Source organism: Psammomys obesus, unplaced genomic scaffold, assembly GCF_907164565.1.
Source record: "Psammomys obesus unplaced genomic scaffold, mPsaObe1.curated_primary_1811, whole genome shotgun sequence".
Classification (NCBI taxonomy): Eukaryota; Metazoa; Chordata; class Mammalia; order Rodentia; family Muridae; genus Psammomys; species Psammomys obesus.
In genome coordinates, this window is record NW_026585504.1 from 61,370,398 (window position 1) to 61,387,663 (window position 17,266).

Genomic DNA, 17,266 nt, shown 5'->3' on the forward strand with positions numbered 1-17,266 from the left:
TTCTATAAGTTACCACACTCTGTTAAATTGGGCCAATCACCTTTTGGGTGCTGTCTTAGTTACTGTTTCTATTGCTATGAAGATGTTTTTAATTTTCTTTTTTTATAACATCGTTTTTTTAAATATAATTTATTCACTTTATATTCCATTTTTAGGCCCTTCTCTCATTTCTTCCAGGTCCCATCCTCCCTCACTCTTCTCCTTATTCCTTTACCATAGTTCACAGAAAGGGAATCTGACCCTAGCCTATCTAGTCTCATAAGGATTGCCTGCATCATCTTCCTCTGTGACCTGGCAAGGCTGCCCCACAAGGAGGAAATAATCAATGAGGGGACAACAAAGTCTATGTCAGAGACAGGTCCTGCTCCCCTTTCTAGGGAGCCCAAATATAGACTGAGCTGCCTAATGGCTATATCTGGGCAGGGAGTCTAGGTCCTCTTTGTGCATAGTCCTTGGTTGGTGCATCTGTCTCTGCAGGGATTTGTTGGTCTCCTTGTGGAGCTCTTGTCCCCTCCAGGTCTTTCTATCTCCCCATTCTTCCATAAGATTTCCTGAGCTCTGCCCAAAGTTTGGCTGTGAGTCTCAACATCTGCTACAATCCTCTGCTGGGTGGAGTCTTTCAAAGGACATCTATGGTAGGCTCCTTTCCTGTTCCCTGTCTCCAAGCACTTCCTATGTCTATTCTATTTGCCCTTCTGAATGAATATTAAGCATCCTCTCTAGAGTACTCCTCATTTAGCTTCTTTGGTCTGTGAATTGTACTATAGTTATCGAGTATTTAATGGCTAATATCTACTCAGAAGTGAATATTTGTGTTACTCCACTCAGGATGATTTCTACTTCCATCCACTTGCCTGCAAATTTCACGATTTCCTTGTTTTTAATAAATGAATGGTATTCCATTGTGTACAGGATTGTTTTAACTATTCTGGGTTTTTTGTTTTTTTCATCTGAAGTTGAGAATTGTTCTTTCATGATCTTTAAATATTTATGTTGGTGTTTTGATGGTGATTGCACTGAATCTGTAAATTGCTTTTTGTAATATGGCCATCATTAGTATGTTAATCCTACCAATCCATGAGTATGATAGATTTTTCTATCTTCTGATATATTTTCTTTTCAGTTTCTTTCTTTGGAGACATGACATATTTTTTTCCATACAAGTCTTCCACTTGCTTGGCTAGAGTTATACCAAGATATTTTATGTTTTTTGTGGCTATTGTGAAGTATGTTGTTTCTTGAACTCTTCTCAACCTGTTTATCTTTGAATAAAGCAGGGCTACTGATTTTTTTGTACTGATTTTGTGTCCAGCCACTAGTCTAAAGGTTTATTATCCATATGTGTTCTCTGGTAGAATTTTTGGGTTCACTTATGTATAATATATCATCTGTTAATAGTGATACTTTGACTTCTTCCTTTCCAACTTGCATCCACTTGATCTCCTTTTGTTGTCTTATTATTCTAGCTAAGACTTCAAACACTATGTTGAAGAGCTATTGAGAAAGTGGACAGCCATGTGTTGTACCTGATTTACTGCAATTGATTTACATTTCCCTCCATTTAGTTTGATGCTGGTTCTAGGCTTGCTATATATTGCCTTTACTATGTTTAGGTATAGGCCTTGTATCTCTGATTTCTCCAAGACTTTTAACATGAGTGGGTATTGTACTTGTCAAAAACTTTTTGGCATCTAAGGAGATGATCATTTGATTTCTTTTTTCAGTTTCTTATATGGTGGATTACATTGATGGATTTCTGTATATTGAACCATTCCTGCATTCCTGGGATGAAGCTTACTTGATCATGGTGGGTAATACCTTTGATGTATTCTTGGATTTGATTTGTGAGTATTTTATTGAGTATATTTGTGTCAATGTTCATAAGAAAAATTGGTCTGAAATTTTTTCTTCTTTGTTGGATCTTTGTACGATTTAAGTATCAAGGCAAATGTAGGCTGGTAGAATGAGGTTGGTAATATTCCCGCTGTTTCTATTTTGCGGAACAATTTGGAACATATTGGTATTAGCTCTTCTTTGAAGGTCTGGTAGAATTCTGTGCTGAAATCATATGGCCCTGGGCCTTTTTTGGATGGAAGTCTTTTGATTATTGCTTCGATTTCCTTCAGGGATATTGGACTATTTAATTTGTTTACCTGATCTTCGTTCAACTTTAGTAAGTGGAATCTGTCAAGAAAGCTGTCTATTTCACTTAGATTTTCAAATTTTGTGGCATATAAACTTTTTGCAGTAAAACCTAATTATTTTTTGGATTTACTCGGTGTTTGTTGTTAAGTCCCCTTCTTTTGTTTCTGATTTTGTTGATTTTGGTAGTGTTTCTATACCTTTTAGTTAGTTTGGCTAATGGTTTGTCTATCTTGTTAGTTTTCTCAAAGAACCAGTTCTTAGTTTTGTTGATTCTTTGGCTTCTTCTTTGCTTCTAATTTACTGATTTCAGCCCCAGGTTTGATTATTTCCAGATGTCTACTCCTCTTGAGTGAATCTCCTTTTTTTATTCTAGGGCTTTCAGGTGTGCTGTCAAGTTGCTTGTGTGAGATGTCTCGTTTATTTATGAAGGCACTTAGTGCTATGAACTTGCCTCTTATCACTGCTTTCATTGTGTATTGGGTATGTTGTGCCTTTATTTTCACTGAATTCTAGGAATTTCTCCCTTTCTTTCTTCCCTGACCCAGTTGTCTTTGAGTAGAGAGTTGTTCAGTTTCTGTACGTTTATAGGCCTTTTGTTATTTCTTTGGTTGTTTAGGTTTTGCTTTAGTCCATGGTGGTCTGACAAGATACAAGGGATTATTTCAATCTTCTTGTATGTGTTGAAGCTTGCTTTGTGACAGAATGTATGGTCAAATTTTGAAAATGTTCTGTGAAGTGCTGAGAAGAAGGCATATTTTTTTCTGTGTGTCTGGGTGAAAAATTTTGTAGATGTCTGTTAGATCCTTTTGATTCATGACATCTGTTAATGTCATTATTTCTTTGTTTAGTTTCTGTTTCATTGACCTGTCCTTTGGTGAGAGTGGGCTGTTGAAGTCTTCCACTATTAATGTGTAGGGATCTATATGTAGTTTAAGCTTTATTAATGTTTCTTTTATAAAAGTGGTTTCTCTAGTATTTGGGGCATAGATGTTCAGAAATGAGATGTCATCTTGGTGGAATTTTCCTTTCATGAATGTGAAGTGTCTTTCCTCATCTCTTTTGATTAAATTTGGTTGACAGAGTATTTTATTAGGTATTTGAATGGCTACTTCAGCTTGCTTCTGGGTCCATTTGCTTAGAAAACCTTTTTCCAGCTCCTTACTGTCAGGTAGTATCTATCTTTGTGGCTGAGTTGTTTCTTGTACCCAGTAGAATGATGGATCCTATTTATGCACCCATTCTGTTAGTTTGTGTCTTTCTATTGGTGAATTTTGAGTCCATTGATATTGAGAGATATTAATGACTAATGACTGTTAGTTCCTTTGATGTTGATTGTGGTAGTGTGTAAGCTTATCTACTTTTGGTTTTGCTGTACTGTAGATATTTATATCTTGTATTTGTGTTTTTTGGTTGTAGAGGCATCACTGTTCAGACTGGAGCATGATTAAGTTTTATTGCTTTTGTGCTGTATCCTAAGTGCCCTGCCTGTACTGAGATGATAATCTAGTCTACAGCTCACAGAAATCTGAGGCATAAGACAGACAAAAGATTCACACTACAGCTCAGCCATTTGCCCACTCCTTCCCCACTCTTTTGAATAAAATGCACAATAGCTCTATTTTTAGCTCTCCCTCCTCCAGCTTGAATACTTGCTCCTTCAGTTGGAAGTTGTTTATTACAGTATCAGAATTCTGACTTTTCTTACATTGTTTCCTGTTTACTCCTTTAAAAAGAGACAGAGAAGAGGGAGCTATGGAAAGTGCTATAGCATAATGTCTGGAACAATGGCTCTACATGCTAGAGGGAAAACACCATGGGAGAATACAGAACCAGACAATGATGGCATTGATGACAATGAAGACAATCTCAAATGTTTCACAACAGGAAACTGGTCATTTTTTAGATCAAGCTAGGGAACTAGGGAACGTGTGCTGTTGCTTGGAAGATTAATCAGGCCATGGCAAACACATCATATTTCTGGGGATAGAGATCAGTCATCAGTGATGCTTAGAGGGAGCTGAAGCACTAGAAATGAAGGAACAAAGAAACTCTGCTTACGATTTGAGAAATATTTCCTAGGAGTCTTAGGACATTTTCTAGAAGTTCCAAGCAGGTGCCTTGCTTCTATATGACTCTGAGTTCACCGCTTCAAATCTGTAAGTTTTGGTTAAGAAGAGATGACTTTTTTCTTCATTTCTTCTTATCTCAACCACTGTGATGCACACCACTCTTGTGCTTCTCAAAGAGAAGAATTCACACCAGCATAAAAGTAGCCAAGGTTTATTTCAAAGGGTATAAAAAGAAAAAAAAAAAGAGTACATCTTCAAGGTACAGAGTGTTGACTTTCAATGAAGTTGTCAAGTTAATGAGCACACTGAGAATATTATTTTTCCCCTAACTAGTGACTGAATTATAACGCTATGGATTTCACATTGGGCTGATGGGTGTGTATTAGGGAGACTATGTCCACCTCCCTCTGTAATCCCTGCTTCCTGACAGATCTCTATATTGTTCTTTCATACTTTTACCCTTGATTCCTCTTGCACCTTTTCCATGTCCTGACCTTGCCTTCAGTGTCTATACCATCTTAGTTCCTGTGCAAGGCAGTCATGGCTGTGCTTGATCTCGCTCAAACTCTCAGAACATTTCTATTGTAAAGTTGATCTTTTCTCTCTTCTTTTCCTGGAAACAATGTTTGCAGAAATCTATGTGAATTTGCCATAATCATTACTTCATGAAGACCTTTTTCAGGGACCTTTCTGAATCTCTATACTTAAAATAGCATTCTTATTCTTTTTGGTATCCTGCATTTACAGATTAAAATAATCAGCAATTATGAGTCTCTGAAATAACTATCTATTGATCTTACTTTCTCCCATAAGTGTGCTTAAAACATTTGAGGACTGTTGCCCTATCTACACGGCCATGGATCAAGCACGGAGACGCATCATTCACATAATAAGTGAATATTTAAGTGAATGACTGAGCAAATGGTTATTTGTGCTAAAGATGTAAGACATCCTGATTTCTGCCTTATTTGAATACAGAAATATGGTGGTTTGAATGCAAATCATTCTCATTCATATGAGTGCCCATAGGCTCATAGATTTGAATCCTTAGGCATCTGAGGGTGGAATCATTTCAAAAGATTAGAGGGCGTGGTTGTGTTGGAGGAACTGTTGGCTTTGAGAATTTCAAAAGCCCAAGTCAGACACAGTGGCTCTGTCTTCCTGTTGCCTGTGGACCCAGCTGTGGAACTGTCAGCTACTTCCCCAGAACCATGATTGCTGCTGCTTGTTGTTATATATCTCACCACGATGATAAAGAACTAAACCCCTGAAACTGCAAGCAAGCCCCAATGAAATGCTTTCTTTTATAAGTGTTGCTCTGGTCACATTATCTCTTCACAACAATAGAACAATGACTAAGACAAGAAATTTTTGAGTGTCTTTGAGAATGCTGTAGTCTTTCCCAGGGTTTAAGAAACAGAAAACTCAAGTTGGGCAGCTAGTATGAGGGCTTTGTAAAGAGCTTATGGTAGGAACTGGGATAAAGAATAAAGAGAAGAATGAGCTGGTCAGTCCTGTTTCCCAAATAGGTGTCCAGGTGTCTCCATTCACTTTCAGTCACATAAGCCTTTAAACAGAGGTGCTTTGATAAGAGACAAGAAAAAGGACTCTCTTCTAGCATTATTGGCTTCCAGCAAGGACATCCTCAGAAGTATGGTTTTAGGGTCTACACTGTACCCAACCAACAGGTTTCTATCTCCTCTTTTCATCAGTTTTATCCCAGGAGTTTCAACTATAAAACCAGCTTCTATCTCATTATATTTTGTGGTGATTACTATCAGAAATTGAAGTTCTTTTTGCTCTTTTACTTTTTCATAATAACTAGAAAAATTAAAGAGTACAAGTTACACCTAAAATAACATTAAACTGCAATCTTACTGAAAACCTGAAACACAAATCTCCTCATTTCTTGTGTTTTTTCTTTTACAGAGTATATGGGTCTGAAAGAATGACAGATAGGTCATAGATAAAACTACTCAGTACATCCTGAGTTGGGATTAATTTTTATATTGGACATCAATAGTCTATGTGGCTCTTGGGACTGAGATGAATGTTCAGCTTCTATTTCTGGTCCTCTGATGGGCTTGTTGGGTGACCTTTAGATGTTTAATGAGTTACCATGGAGACAAGAGTATGGCAAAGATTGATGATACTAACTCTATGTATGAATGACTCCTAACTCCATGGAGAGAGTGATATGCTATTTCCTGCCACATAGTTAATGGATTTATATTATTAAATAATCTAGAAGAGAGAAATCTACTTCTGGCAATGACAGAGGAGATTCTGTCACTGATTTTCTGTGCTGTCAACAGCTGTTAACATGATATAAAATGAAGTTTACAAAGTAGCTATTGGAAAACAGCAGAGCTGGAGCCAATACATTCAGAATAATCTGCTAAGGATAGGGGAAATATATTTAGCTGGTCCCACAGTCTTCTAACACCTTTGTATTTAAGACACTTGCCAAAATTTATTATATGCAGGACTCCAGGTGGCAGATTATAAGCTAAAAATATAAGTACAGTTTTCATGATTGCATGGCACTAGAGGGAAAAATAGAAATCTTTGCTAACAACAAAACCAAAATGACAGGATTTGATTAACATCATAAACATTTTTGTTTCATCTTTTGTTCCCTGCCAAATTAAAAAAAAATCTCTCTAAAGAAAGACAATAAAATGTAGAATCATTTCAAATTTATAAACATGTCTTTAATTCCATGAAAATTACTTGAACATGAAAGCAAGCTAAACCAGACTGCTCAGCTACAAGAGATACATAATTGATTAAAAACACACATGACCTAGATGTTGTACTTTTAACAATATAATTTTGAGTGACTTTATAATTTTCCAAACAAGCATTTTATTTGAAGTAGGGTTTGAAAGCATTTTCTACAAATCAATGGCCTTTTTACTGTCTTAATAGTATTTTTGAAACAACAAAAATATTTGATGTTTGATGAGCCCAACTGACCAATCTATTTTTAATCAATTATGCTTATGATGTATTAAAAATCTTCCTAATTAAAATAATATTCTAATATATTTGCTATCAAGTTTTATAGTTTTTAATTTGGTATGTATGTGTCTGTAGAGATGGCTCAGGGTTTATGCGCACTGGCTGCTCTTTCAGAGAGTCCAGGTTTGATTTCTAGTACCACATAGCAGCTACAGAACATATATAACTACAGTCGTGAAAGAACTGATACCCTTTTCTAGCCTCTTTGGGCACAAAGCAAAATCCACAAATCAGGTAAAGTACCCATATATATAAAATAAAATAAATAAAATAAAAACAATTTAGTTACAAATCAAAATTCAAATGTAGTAATTTTTTACTATATTTTTGTGTATGATATAACATATGGTTTAAAATAATGAACTAAAGAAAAATCTTTTAAGCCAATACAATAGGAATTAATATGTAGAATATATATAAAGAGCTAACATATTGAAGCACCAAAAGAACAAATAATACATTAAACATTGGGGGAAAACTACAATGTTATTTCTCAAAAGAAGTATAAATAACCTATAAATATATGAAAAATAGCCTCGATATCCCTGAAGGAAATACAAATCAAAGCTACATGGAAATTGTAACTTACACAAGTCAAAGGGATACCATCATGAGAACAAACAAACAAACAAACAAACAGCAACAAATCAACCAATGGTGAGAAGAATGTGGGAAAAGAAAAAAGAATGGTGAAGATATGTCTGTGTGTGTGTGTATGTGTGTGTATGTGTGTGTGTGTGTGTGTGTATGTGTGTATGTGTCTGTCTGTGTATTCCAGCTTTACTAAGCCCTTAAAGTATACTATGCCTGAAGCATCAAAATTATCTTACCTGTCCAGAAAGGCAAAGAGGATGGACATCAGAAGAAGGAGAAAAGAGGAAACAAGTCATATATGACTTTCTCATATAACGTCAAGAGCCTGACACAGAGGACCTCTGAAAGGCTCTGCCCTGCAGACTACCAAAGCAGATGCTGAGACTTGTGGGCAACCTTTGGGCAGAGTGCAGGGAATCTTAGGCAAGAAGTGGGAAACAGTAAGATCTAGAGAGGACAGGAACTCCACAATGAGAGGAACAGAACCAAAAAATCTGCACACAGGGGTCTTTCCTGAGACTGATACTCCAACCAAGGACCATGCATGGAGGTAACCTAGAACCCCTGCACAGATGTAGCCTATGGAAGTTCAGTGTCCAAGTGGGTTCCATAGTAATAGAAACAGGGACTGTCTCTGACATGAACTGATTGGCCTGCTCTTTAATTACCTCCACCTGAGAGGGAGCAGCCTTACCAGGCCACAGAGGAAGACAATGCAGCCACTCCTGATGAGACCTGATAGACTAGAATCAGAAGGAAGGAAAAGAAGACCTCCCTTACCAGTGGACTAGGAGAGGGGCATGCGTGCAGAGGGGGAAGAAAGGGAGGGTTTGGGATGGGAGGAGGGAGGGAACCACAGGGGGATACAAAGTGAATAAAGTGTAATTAATAAATACTTTTTAAAAAAGCACCAACAAAAATAAATAATCTTACAGTATAAATAGGACACATTCATGTTTATATCACTAAGCATGGCTCACTAAGTCCAAGTTATGGGATTAACCTATGTGCCGATCAACAGACTAATGAACAAAAATGTACATGAACACAATAGGATATTATGTAGCCACAAGTAACAAAAAATAAGAATAAAATAATATATTTTGCAAGAAAAATGATGAACTGTTGGTCATTGGGGTACGCAAAATAAGCCAGGCTCAGAAATATATGACACATTTATCTGTCATGATGCATCTAGAATTTTCAGAAACAACTCAATAATAGAATTTTTTGGGAAGAAGGAATAAGCTAGGAGTAGCAAGCAGTGGGAAAAAGATGAGATAATGGGATATGAATATTCAAAATATATGATAAACACATATAAAAACATCTCAATAAAACTCATTACTATATAAAACAAATATTTGCCAAAAATATACAGAGACTTAATCCTGGTTCTATAGCCACTATTGAACACATGGAGTCTTGAAAGAAGTTTTATAGCATATGATTTTCTCATATAAAGTTAACAGACAGAACAACACCATTATAAAACTCAGGAGCGTTGTTCTCTCTGTGAGGTGGGATAAGAATTGGACCAGTGATGAGCTGAGTAAGTGACAGATGACTCAAGAACATGATTAATGCCCTGGAAAGTCAAATCAGTGATTAACGTACTTGTTGTTTGTGCAAAGGATACAGGTTCAGTTCCCAGAACTGACATGGAATCTCACAGCTCTCCAGTCCTCTGAAGGCACCAAGCATGTATGTGATTCAGTATGTTCATGCAGGCAAACACTGAGGCATTTAAAACATAAATAAATTATTCCTTAACAAAGAAATGCAGATAACTCAGTTTGGATCTCAATAGTGATTGGGATATTAATATTAATACATGTACATGGAGATTTCATTCAGCTGCATAGTTATGACTTATATACTTAGTGAATGTGTGCTGTACTTAAAATGTTTACTTCCAAACAAGTATAAAAGCATGATGGCATGACTTTTATTAATAGGAAGCTTTAGAATATTAAACATTTTGTAACACAGGATAGTTTTAGTTATTTATAAGTAGTGCATATTTTTTTTTCAATTTACTTTAGAAAAAAGCTAGTTCCAGACAGTTCCTCACATTGCCAATGTCACATTAATTTGTGCCTGTTTGTATTTTGTCTTCTGATTAATAAAACCAGAAAACAATTTGGGCAACATTGTAAGAAAATACACAATTAATACATTCCAATTAATGTTAATGAACTTCAGGATATTACTTACGAGTCCTGTGTTTTCTTCTTAGGTTTATCAAAAGACATTTTTAAAAAGACTGTCTCAGAGCATACCATGGCTGTGAGAAATGTCTGAAAGTTTGACTGATGAATACACATTTCATCCACTCCCCTAGGGACAAAGCTTCACTGCCTTTAGAGACTAACTGAAACAGGAATGAGGTAAGTGGGTTTGGTTCCATGGCAGGAAATCACTAAATATAAAATAAATGGAGCCAGTTGCAGCCTGATGATGAATCGCATCTGACACAGGGGACTGTTGAGCGGCCTGCAATCTGCTCTATCAGTCTCTTGGTGCTTAAATATTGATAATTAATTCAAAAGTTTGTAAAACCCTGGGTAGTAAAACCAACCAAATGAGTATGTTTGTGAGGCAGAGCATGTGACCATTGATCCTTTCCCTAGGAGAGAATGGTCCTCAGATAGTTTGCGGACCAGCATAGTGAAGAAGCAGGTAAAGGCACTTGCTGCCAAACCTTATGATCTGAGTTCAGTCCCCTGGCCTGGAATCCATGTGGTGGAAGAAAACTGACTCCTACAAACTGATCTCTTAATCTCTGATCTCAGTGTGTACAGACATACATAAAGACAGACAGACAGACACACACACACACACACACACACACACACACACACACATAAATGAAGAGAGAGAAATTTAAGTCATTGAACTTCTAAATATTAGGCATTGTTTTTCTTGTGTGTATATGGTATACGTTGATAAGGCTGCCGAGTTTTTTCTGCTAAGACTGCGTCGTTTTCGCTGTTTGTTTCTTTTGGTTTGTGGGCCGATATGGATGTGTACATACTTGTATGTTTTGCACATGTGTTTACAAATGCCCCTGTGTGCTCACATTTATGCAGGTCATTTTTGTGTGTGTGTGTTTTCTTTTTTATTTATTTCTTTAATTTTTAAATAATTTTATCCATTCACTTGTATCCCAGCTGTAGCCCACTCCCTCTTTTCCTCCCATTCCTCTCCTCCCTCCCTCATCTCCTCCCTGTCCCCTTCCGAGTCCACAGAGAGGGGTATCCTCCTCTCCTTCTGACTGGCCCTAGCTTATCAGGTATCTTCAGGATGGTTGCAATGTCCTTATCTGTGGCCTAGCAAGGCTGCTCCTCCCTCAGGGGAGAGGGGAAATTCATGAGTTCATGTCAGAAACAATTCCTGTCCCCCTTACTAGGGAACCCACTTGGATACTGAGCTACCATGGGCTATATCTGAGCAGGGGTTGTAGGTTTTATCCATGTATGGTCCTTGGTTGGATAAACAGTCTCATAGAAGTCCCCTGTGCTCAGATATATTTGGACCTTGTGGGGCTCCCTGTCCCATCTAGGATATACTAATTCCTCCTTCCTTCATATGATTCCCTACACTCTGCCGAAGGTTTGGTTATGGGTTTTAACATCTGCTTTGATACATTGCTAGGTAGAGTCTTTCAGGTGCCTTTTGTGGTAGGCTACTGTCCTGTTACTTGTTTTTTCCTATTTCCAATGTCCATCCCCTTTGTCCTTCTAGTTGGGGATTGATCATCTTACCCCTGGAACATCCCTAGCCATCAGAGAGATGCAAATCAAAACGACTGTGAGATTTTACCTTACACCCATCAGAATGGCTACGGTCAAAAACTCAAGGAATAACACATGCTGGAGAGGCTGTGGAGAAAGGGGAACCCTTCTCCACTGCTGGTGGGAATGTAAACTTGTACAACCACTATGGAAATCAATCTGGCACTTTCTCAGACAATTAGGAATAGTGCTTCCTCAAGATCCAGCTATACCACTCCTAGGCATATATCCAAAAGATGCTCAAGTACACAACAAGGACATTTGCTCAACCATGTTTTTAGTAGCCTTATTCGTAATAGCCAGAACCTGGAAACAACCCAGATGTCCATCAATGGTGGAATCGATACAGAAGTTGTGGTACTTTTACACAATGGAATACTACTCAGCAATTAAAAACAAGGAAATCATGAATTTTGCAGGCAAATGGTGGGATCTAGAAAAAAAATCATCCTGAGTCAAGTAATCCCAGAAGCAGAGGGACACACATGGTATATACTCACTTATATAAACTTAAAAGACAGGATAAACATACTAAAATATGTACACCTAAAGAATATAAACGAAAAAGAACTCATCATTTTGGGCAGGCTGACTCCTCTTTAATCCCCTGGAATCTGCCAGTCACTGACTGCTTGTATGTTTATGAAGCACCTGGTTGCAGTGCCTGAAGAGACCAGAGGAGGGCGCTGGAAACCTTGGGGCTTGCTAACTCTTGTTTGTTGTATGGGTGATGGAAATCAAACTCAGGTCATTTTCAAGAGCAGCCAATGCTCTATTTTATCCATTAAGCCATCTTTCCAGATCCTAAGTTATATTTTACTAATAATATGACTATAAGAGAAGGAGAAAATAAATTGACTGCATAAGACTACACAATTTGCATGAGATAGGACTGAATTTTAACACAAGTCTGTCTCTCTCTTAAACCTTTACATTATTCCTGTCTGTTCTTCACATTGAGAATGAAATAATAGACAAAAGTGATTTACAGAATGGAAGACCCATTCAGGGCTCTGGAGACCTCAATTACGTTGACTAGTCCTTTAATTAACCTGCAATGCACATTGTGCTCAATGACTTTTATAGCCAGTCACTTTAAAATCCAGGCCAATGGTCCATTGTGTAGAAGGATTCTAAATCATCCTATAAAAATGCATCACAGGAAGGTTAAGAGAGTATTCAGCAATCTGGGCAGAATCATACACACAACTTTAGAAGTAGCTAGGGATGCTAAATATTTATTTTCCACATTTTATTCTCTAGAAGTTATTCTGCATGTAGATACTATAGAAATTGCTGAGCTAGAGTGGATTTGACATTTGCAAGAAGTAGTGCTTTAGAAAGCTGTGTCAGTGAAACCAGCTCACTCGGTTTCCCAGGCTTACGTCTGGGTGTTGGGACCTGGCAGCTTCTGTTTATAGCGGTGTCCTCTGCAAAGGGACTGCATTCATTATAACTTGATTTCTGTCAGGAACAAATTATCTTCCATTGCATTTTCCCCATGCCTATTCATAAATGACAGGAGGAAAACAGAAGAAAAATTTAAAGCAACACAGAACAGAGTGTACTAGACAACACAAAAACCAAACCACAGAGAGTAAGATAGAGAATTAATTAGCCTTTCATTTGTTTTATGGGCACTAAACTGTTTGTGGTCAGTAACACAACCCGGGGTACATGTTTCAGCATGTGGTTGGTTTAGAGGAGAAGGCAGCCACAGTGTGTCGTAGCTTTTATCCCATCATGCTGTGTAGAAACTGAATAGTTTTGAGTTTGCAAGTAGAGGAGGATTAGTAGGTCCCCTCTCTTGTTAGCTCTGCAAGAATCTGAATTCCTGCCTTCCATCTTCCACATACTGGCATGGTTGCTCATGCTGACTCTTCTAATGCACCTCCTCTCCGTCCCTCTCACCTTCTCTGTTTCCCTGTCTCTGTCTGTCTGTCCGTCTGTCTCTCTGCCTCTCTCTGTCCCTGTCTCTCTGCATATCTGTCTGTGATTCTGATATCCAGTGTGCTCCGTTGATTTAAAAGCAAAAGGAATATAAATGATGTCTTCAAGAGAACATGAATATTTGGGTGTTTAGGAATCATAAGACGTTTGACCATATGCCTGAAATGGAAGTAAATGTGCTTTCTGCTACTACCATTGTTACTCAAACAGGCTTTGTTAGCGACTTTTGTATTGCTGTCATGAAGGCCCAGAAAAAGCAATGGAAGGGATTTCTGTGACTTTTGGTTGTGGAGGGTGGCAGCAGGCTGTAGGCATGGCGGCTGGAGTAGAAGCCAAAGGCTCACATTTCAAACAACAGGGAAATAGAAAATAAACTTGGTAATATTTCATTGTATAAATGTGCCACAGTTTCTTTATCCATTCTTCAGTTGAAGGACATCTATGTTGTTTCCTGATTCTGGCTATTGTTAATAAAGCTGCTATGCACATATTTGAGCAAGTGGCCTTGTTGTATGGTGGAGCATATTTTGCACATATATCAGGAGAGGTAGAGGTGGGTCTTGAGGCAAATCTACTCCTGATTTCCTGAGAAAGAGGCAGATTGATTTTCAAAGTGGTTATACAAGTTTACACTACCACCCAAAGTGGAAGAGTGTTTCCCTTTCTCCACACCCTCTCCAGCATGTGCTGTCCTGTCTCTTGAGATTTTGATCAAGTGATTCTGACCAGTATGGAATCTCAGAGTCATTTTGATTTGTATTTCTCTGGTGACTAAGGAAGTTGAGCATTTCTATATGTGCTTCTTGGCCATTTGAGATTTCTCTGTTGAGAACTCTGTTTAATTCTGTGCACCATTTTTTTAAAGGCTCTACCCAGCAGTGCCTTAAAACAGATGCCAAGACTCAGAGCCAAACACTGGTTGATATATAGGGCATCTTGCTGAAAAGTGGGAGGAAAGGAAAAAAAAATCTGTAGGTGACAGGAACTTTACAAGAAGACCATCAGAGCCAACTAACCAGGGCCCAAATGAGCTTCCTACTACTGAGGCATCAACCAAGGAGCATACATGAAGTGGACGTATACCCCCTACAAAGATGTAGCACATAGGCGGCTTAGGCCTCATGTCGGTCCTCCAGAAAGGGAAGTGGCAAATGCATGAAACACAAACTCAGTTGCCAGCTTTTTGTTCACTTTCCCCTAGTGGGATTGTCTTGCCAGGCCACAGGGGAAGAGGACATGCTCAGTCCTGATGCAACTTGATGAGCTTGGGTGGTTGGGAAAGGAAGTTCTCTTTTTCTGAGGAAAAGGAAAGAGGGGACGGGGAGGGGAAAAGGGATGGGACTACAGCACAATGTAAAGTGAATAAAATAAAAAAAGAAATCAAACTGGGAACGCGTGAGTCCTTGATATATTTCCAAGCCCACCTCCAGTGACATACTTCCTCCAACAAGGCCACACCTCCTAAACACCCCCAAGAGCCCCATTAGCAGGAGACCCTGTCTTCAAACATTTAAGTTATGGAGCAACATTTTATTCAAAGAACCACATTGGCTAACTTTATGTCTAGAAAATAGTGTCAAAAACCTAACATTCCTGATAATGATTAAATGTCTTACCTTTTCTAAAAAAAAAAAATAATAATAATACTTATAATCTGTGGAGGGGAGAGAGAGAAGTATAAGATGGGGAAAGAGAAGGGCAGAGCCAGCACAGTGTCTCATATTCCAACCACAGCACACAGAAATAGAAATAAGTAAGTTCATGTCTAAGTGCATTGCCATCAAAACCCCAGTCTTGGACATCTTTTATTGCAAGGTGTGAATATGTCGTTTGATTTCTTACTTGTTACTTAGTAAAAAATTTTGTCACATCTCTGACAATAAAAAATGTATTATTTTTCCCAACCTTTATGAAATGTAACAAATGAGATTTCCATGTAATATCCTCCATTAACCCACAATTGGATACAGAGTGATGGACTGATTTGTGGTAGCCATTTTTTATGGTGTCTGTGTCTTTGTGTCTGGATTGAGGCTGAAATAACGGTTGGTATAGCATGTCTCTATGTTTCTGTGTTGAGTGTTCCTGCTCTTTTCCTCTGAGGGCCTGTCTCTGTGCATTGTGAGCAGTTAACAACCTCATTCTGGCATGCTAGGGGAATGAATTGTGAATTTTCAATGACATTTTATGCCTTCCAGTCTAGCGGCTCTTCCCTGGAGTGTAAGTGGTAAGATTTTTAACAGTTTTGCATGTCAAAGACTGGTAACTGTATATACCTGAAATGTTTGAGAAGCCTGTGGCTCCATAGTTTGAGCAGAACAGAAATTAAACAGTAGCAAGGTTTTCTGCTGGCTTTCTCCACAGCAAAAATCTGGCTAAGAAGAATGAATTTTTGACAATGAACTTGCTGCCAAGGGCATCTTATTTCTGGCAAATGCTAAAAAAAATGATGCTAATAGCTTTAGCCAAAAAGCCAGTGTTCTGAGAGAGCCTAATAAATCCCACAACTCTCATTCCCTCCAGCTAAAATGGGAGAGCATGCTTTGAAAACATGGTCAAGGTCACATTTAGCACAGATTACATTTAAAATCATCACGGAAGGAGGCAACCAATGCTGGGCAGGGTTCTCAAAGATAGGGCACCGTTGGTGCAACTAAGGGAGGCTAAGACATAAGTCAGAACAAAATGGGATGACTCATCTTATAGCTCAGATAGCTAGAGCTAAGTAGGCAGTGCTCATAGGGCTAGTAGAGCACTGTGTGTATCCGTGTGTGCGTGCGCACGTATGCACAAATATGTGCTTGCAGATGTATGTCTCTGTGAATGAGTGTAGAGGATGTAGGACATTGAAAGTTGTGCTCTATCATTCTCAGAGTTATTTAGTTGAAACAATGTCTTACTGAATCCTTTAGCTCAGACAGCAGCCAGCCAGTCCCAGCCATCCTTCTGTCTCTGCCTTGTACATTGCTGGGGTTACAGATACATATGTTGCCACACCTGGCTTCCTACCAACATGCTCGGAATTAACACCCATTTCCTCATGATGGCACAGCAAGCTTTCCTACCATGGAACCATCTTCCTAGACCCCTGAGTAAACTAGTTAGTTCTGTGTAAAAGATTAACTGCTTATAGTTCCCCGTGTAGTTCCATCAGTTGCATGTGTTGGGACCGCACTGTGGGCTTTGCTTGAGGTACTGACTTAAGCAGATGTGTTATTCTGTAGATGGCTTCACTTTGCTTCACTCCAGCACCACAAGGTAAGTACATGAGACAAAGCACATTAGAGTGGTTTAGAGTACAGGAAGTGGCAAGGGTGGAAAACTTTGTGATTGCTTAGTCCCTTAATTAGATTTGTGAGTAATATTTGGTTTTCCTTACTCTGTAATTAATTGTTTAGGATTGTTTTCCTTGGCTTGACAGGACTTACTTTCCCACATTTGTTTCTGTGAAATAGTTACTAAAGAGCCTCCTTATTTGGAAAAAGCAAGATGCTGAAGACTGAAGTCTGTGTGGGAATTGGCTGGACATGTCCATATGAAGTTTGTAGAAGTGGCAACTAATCACAAACTGTTTATACAAATTGTTTCGGGAATGGGCAGATTTGCATTCATCATCCCGTTTCCCTTTGTTGTGGACACTTAATACAGAGGAGAATAAACTCCCCTTGTGGATTTATGACAGTGGCG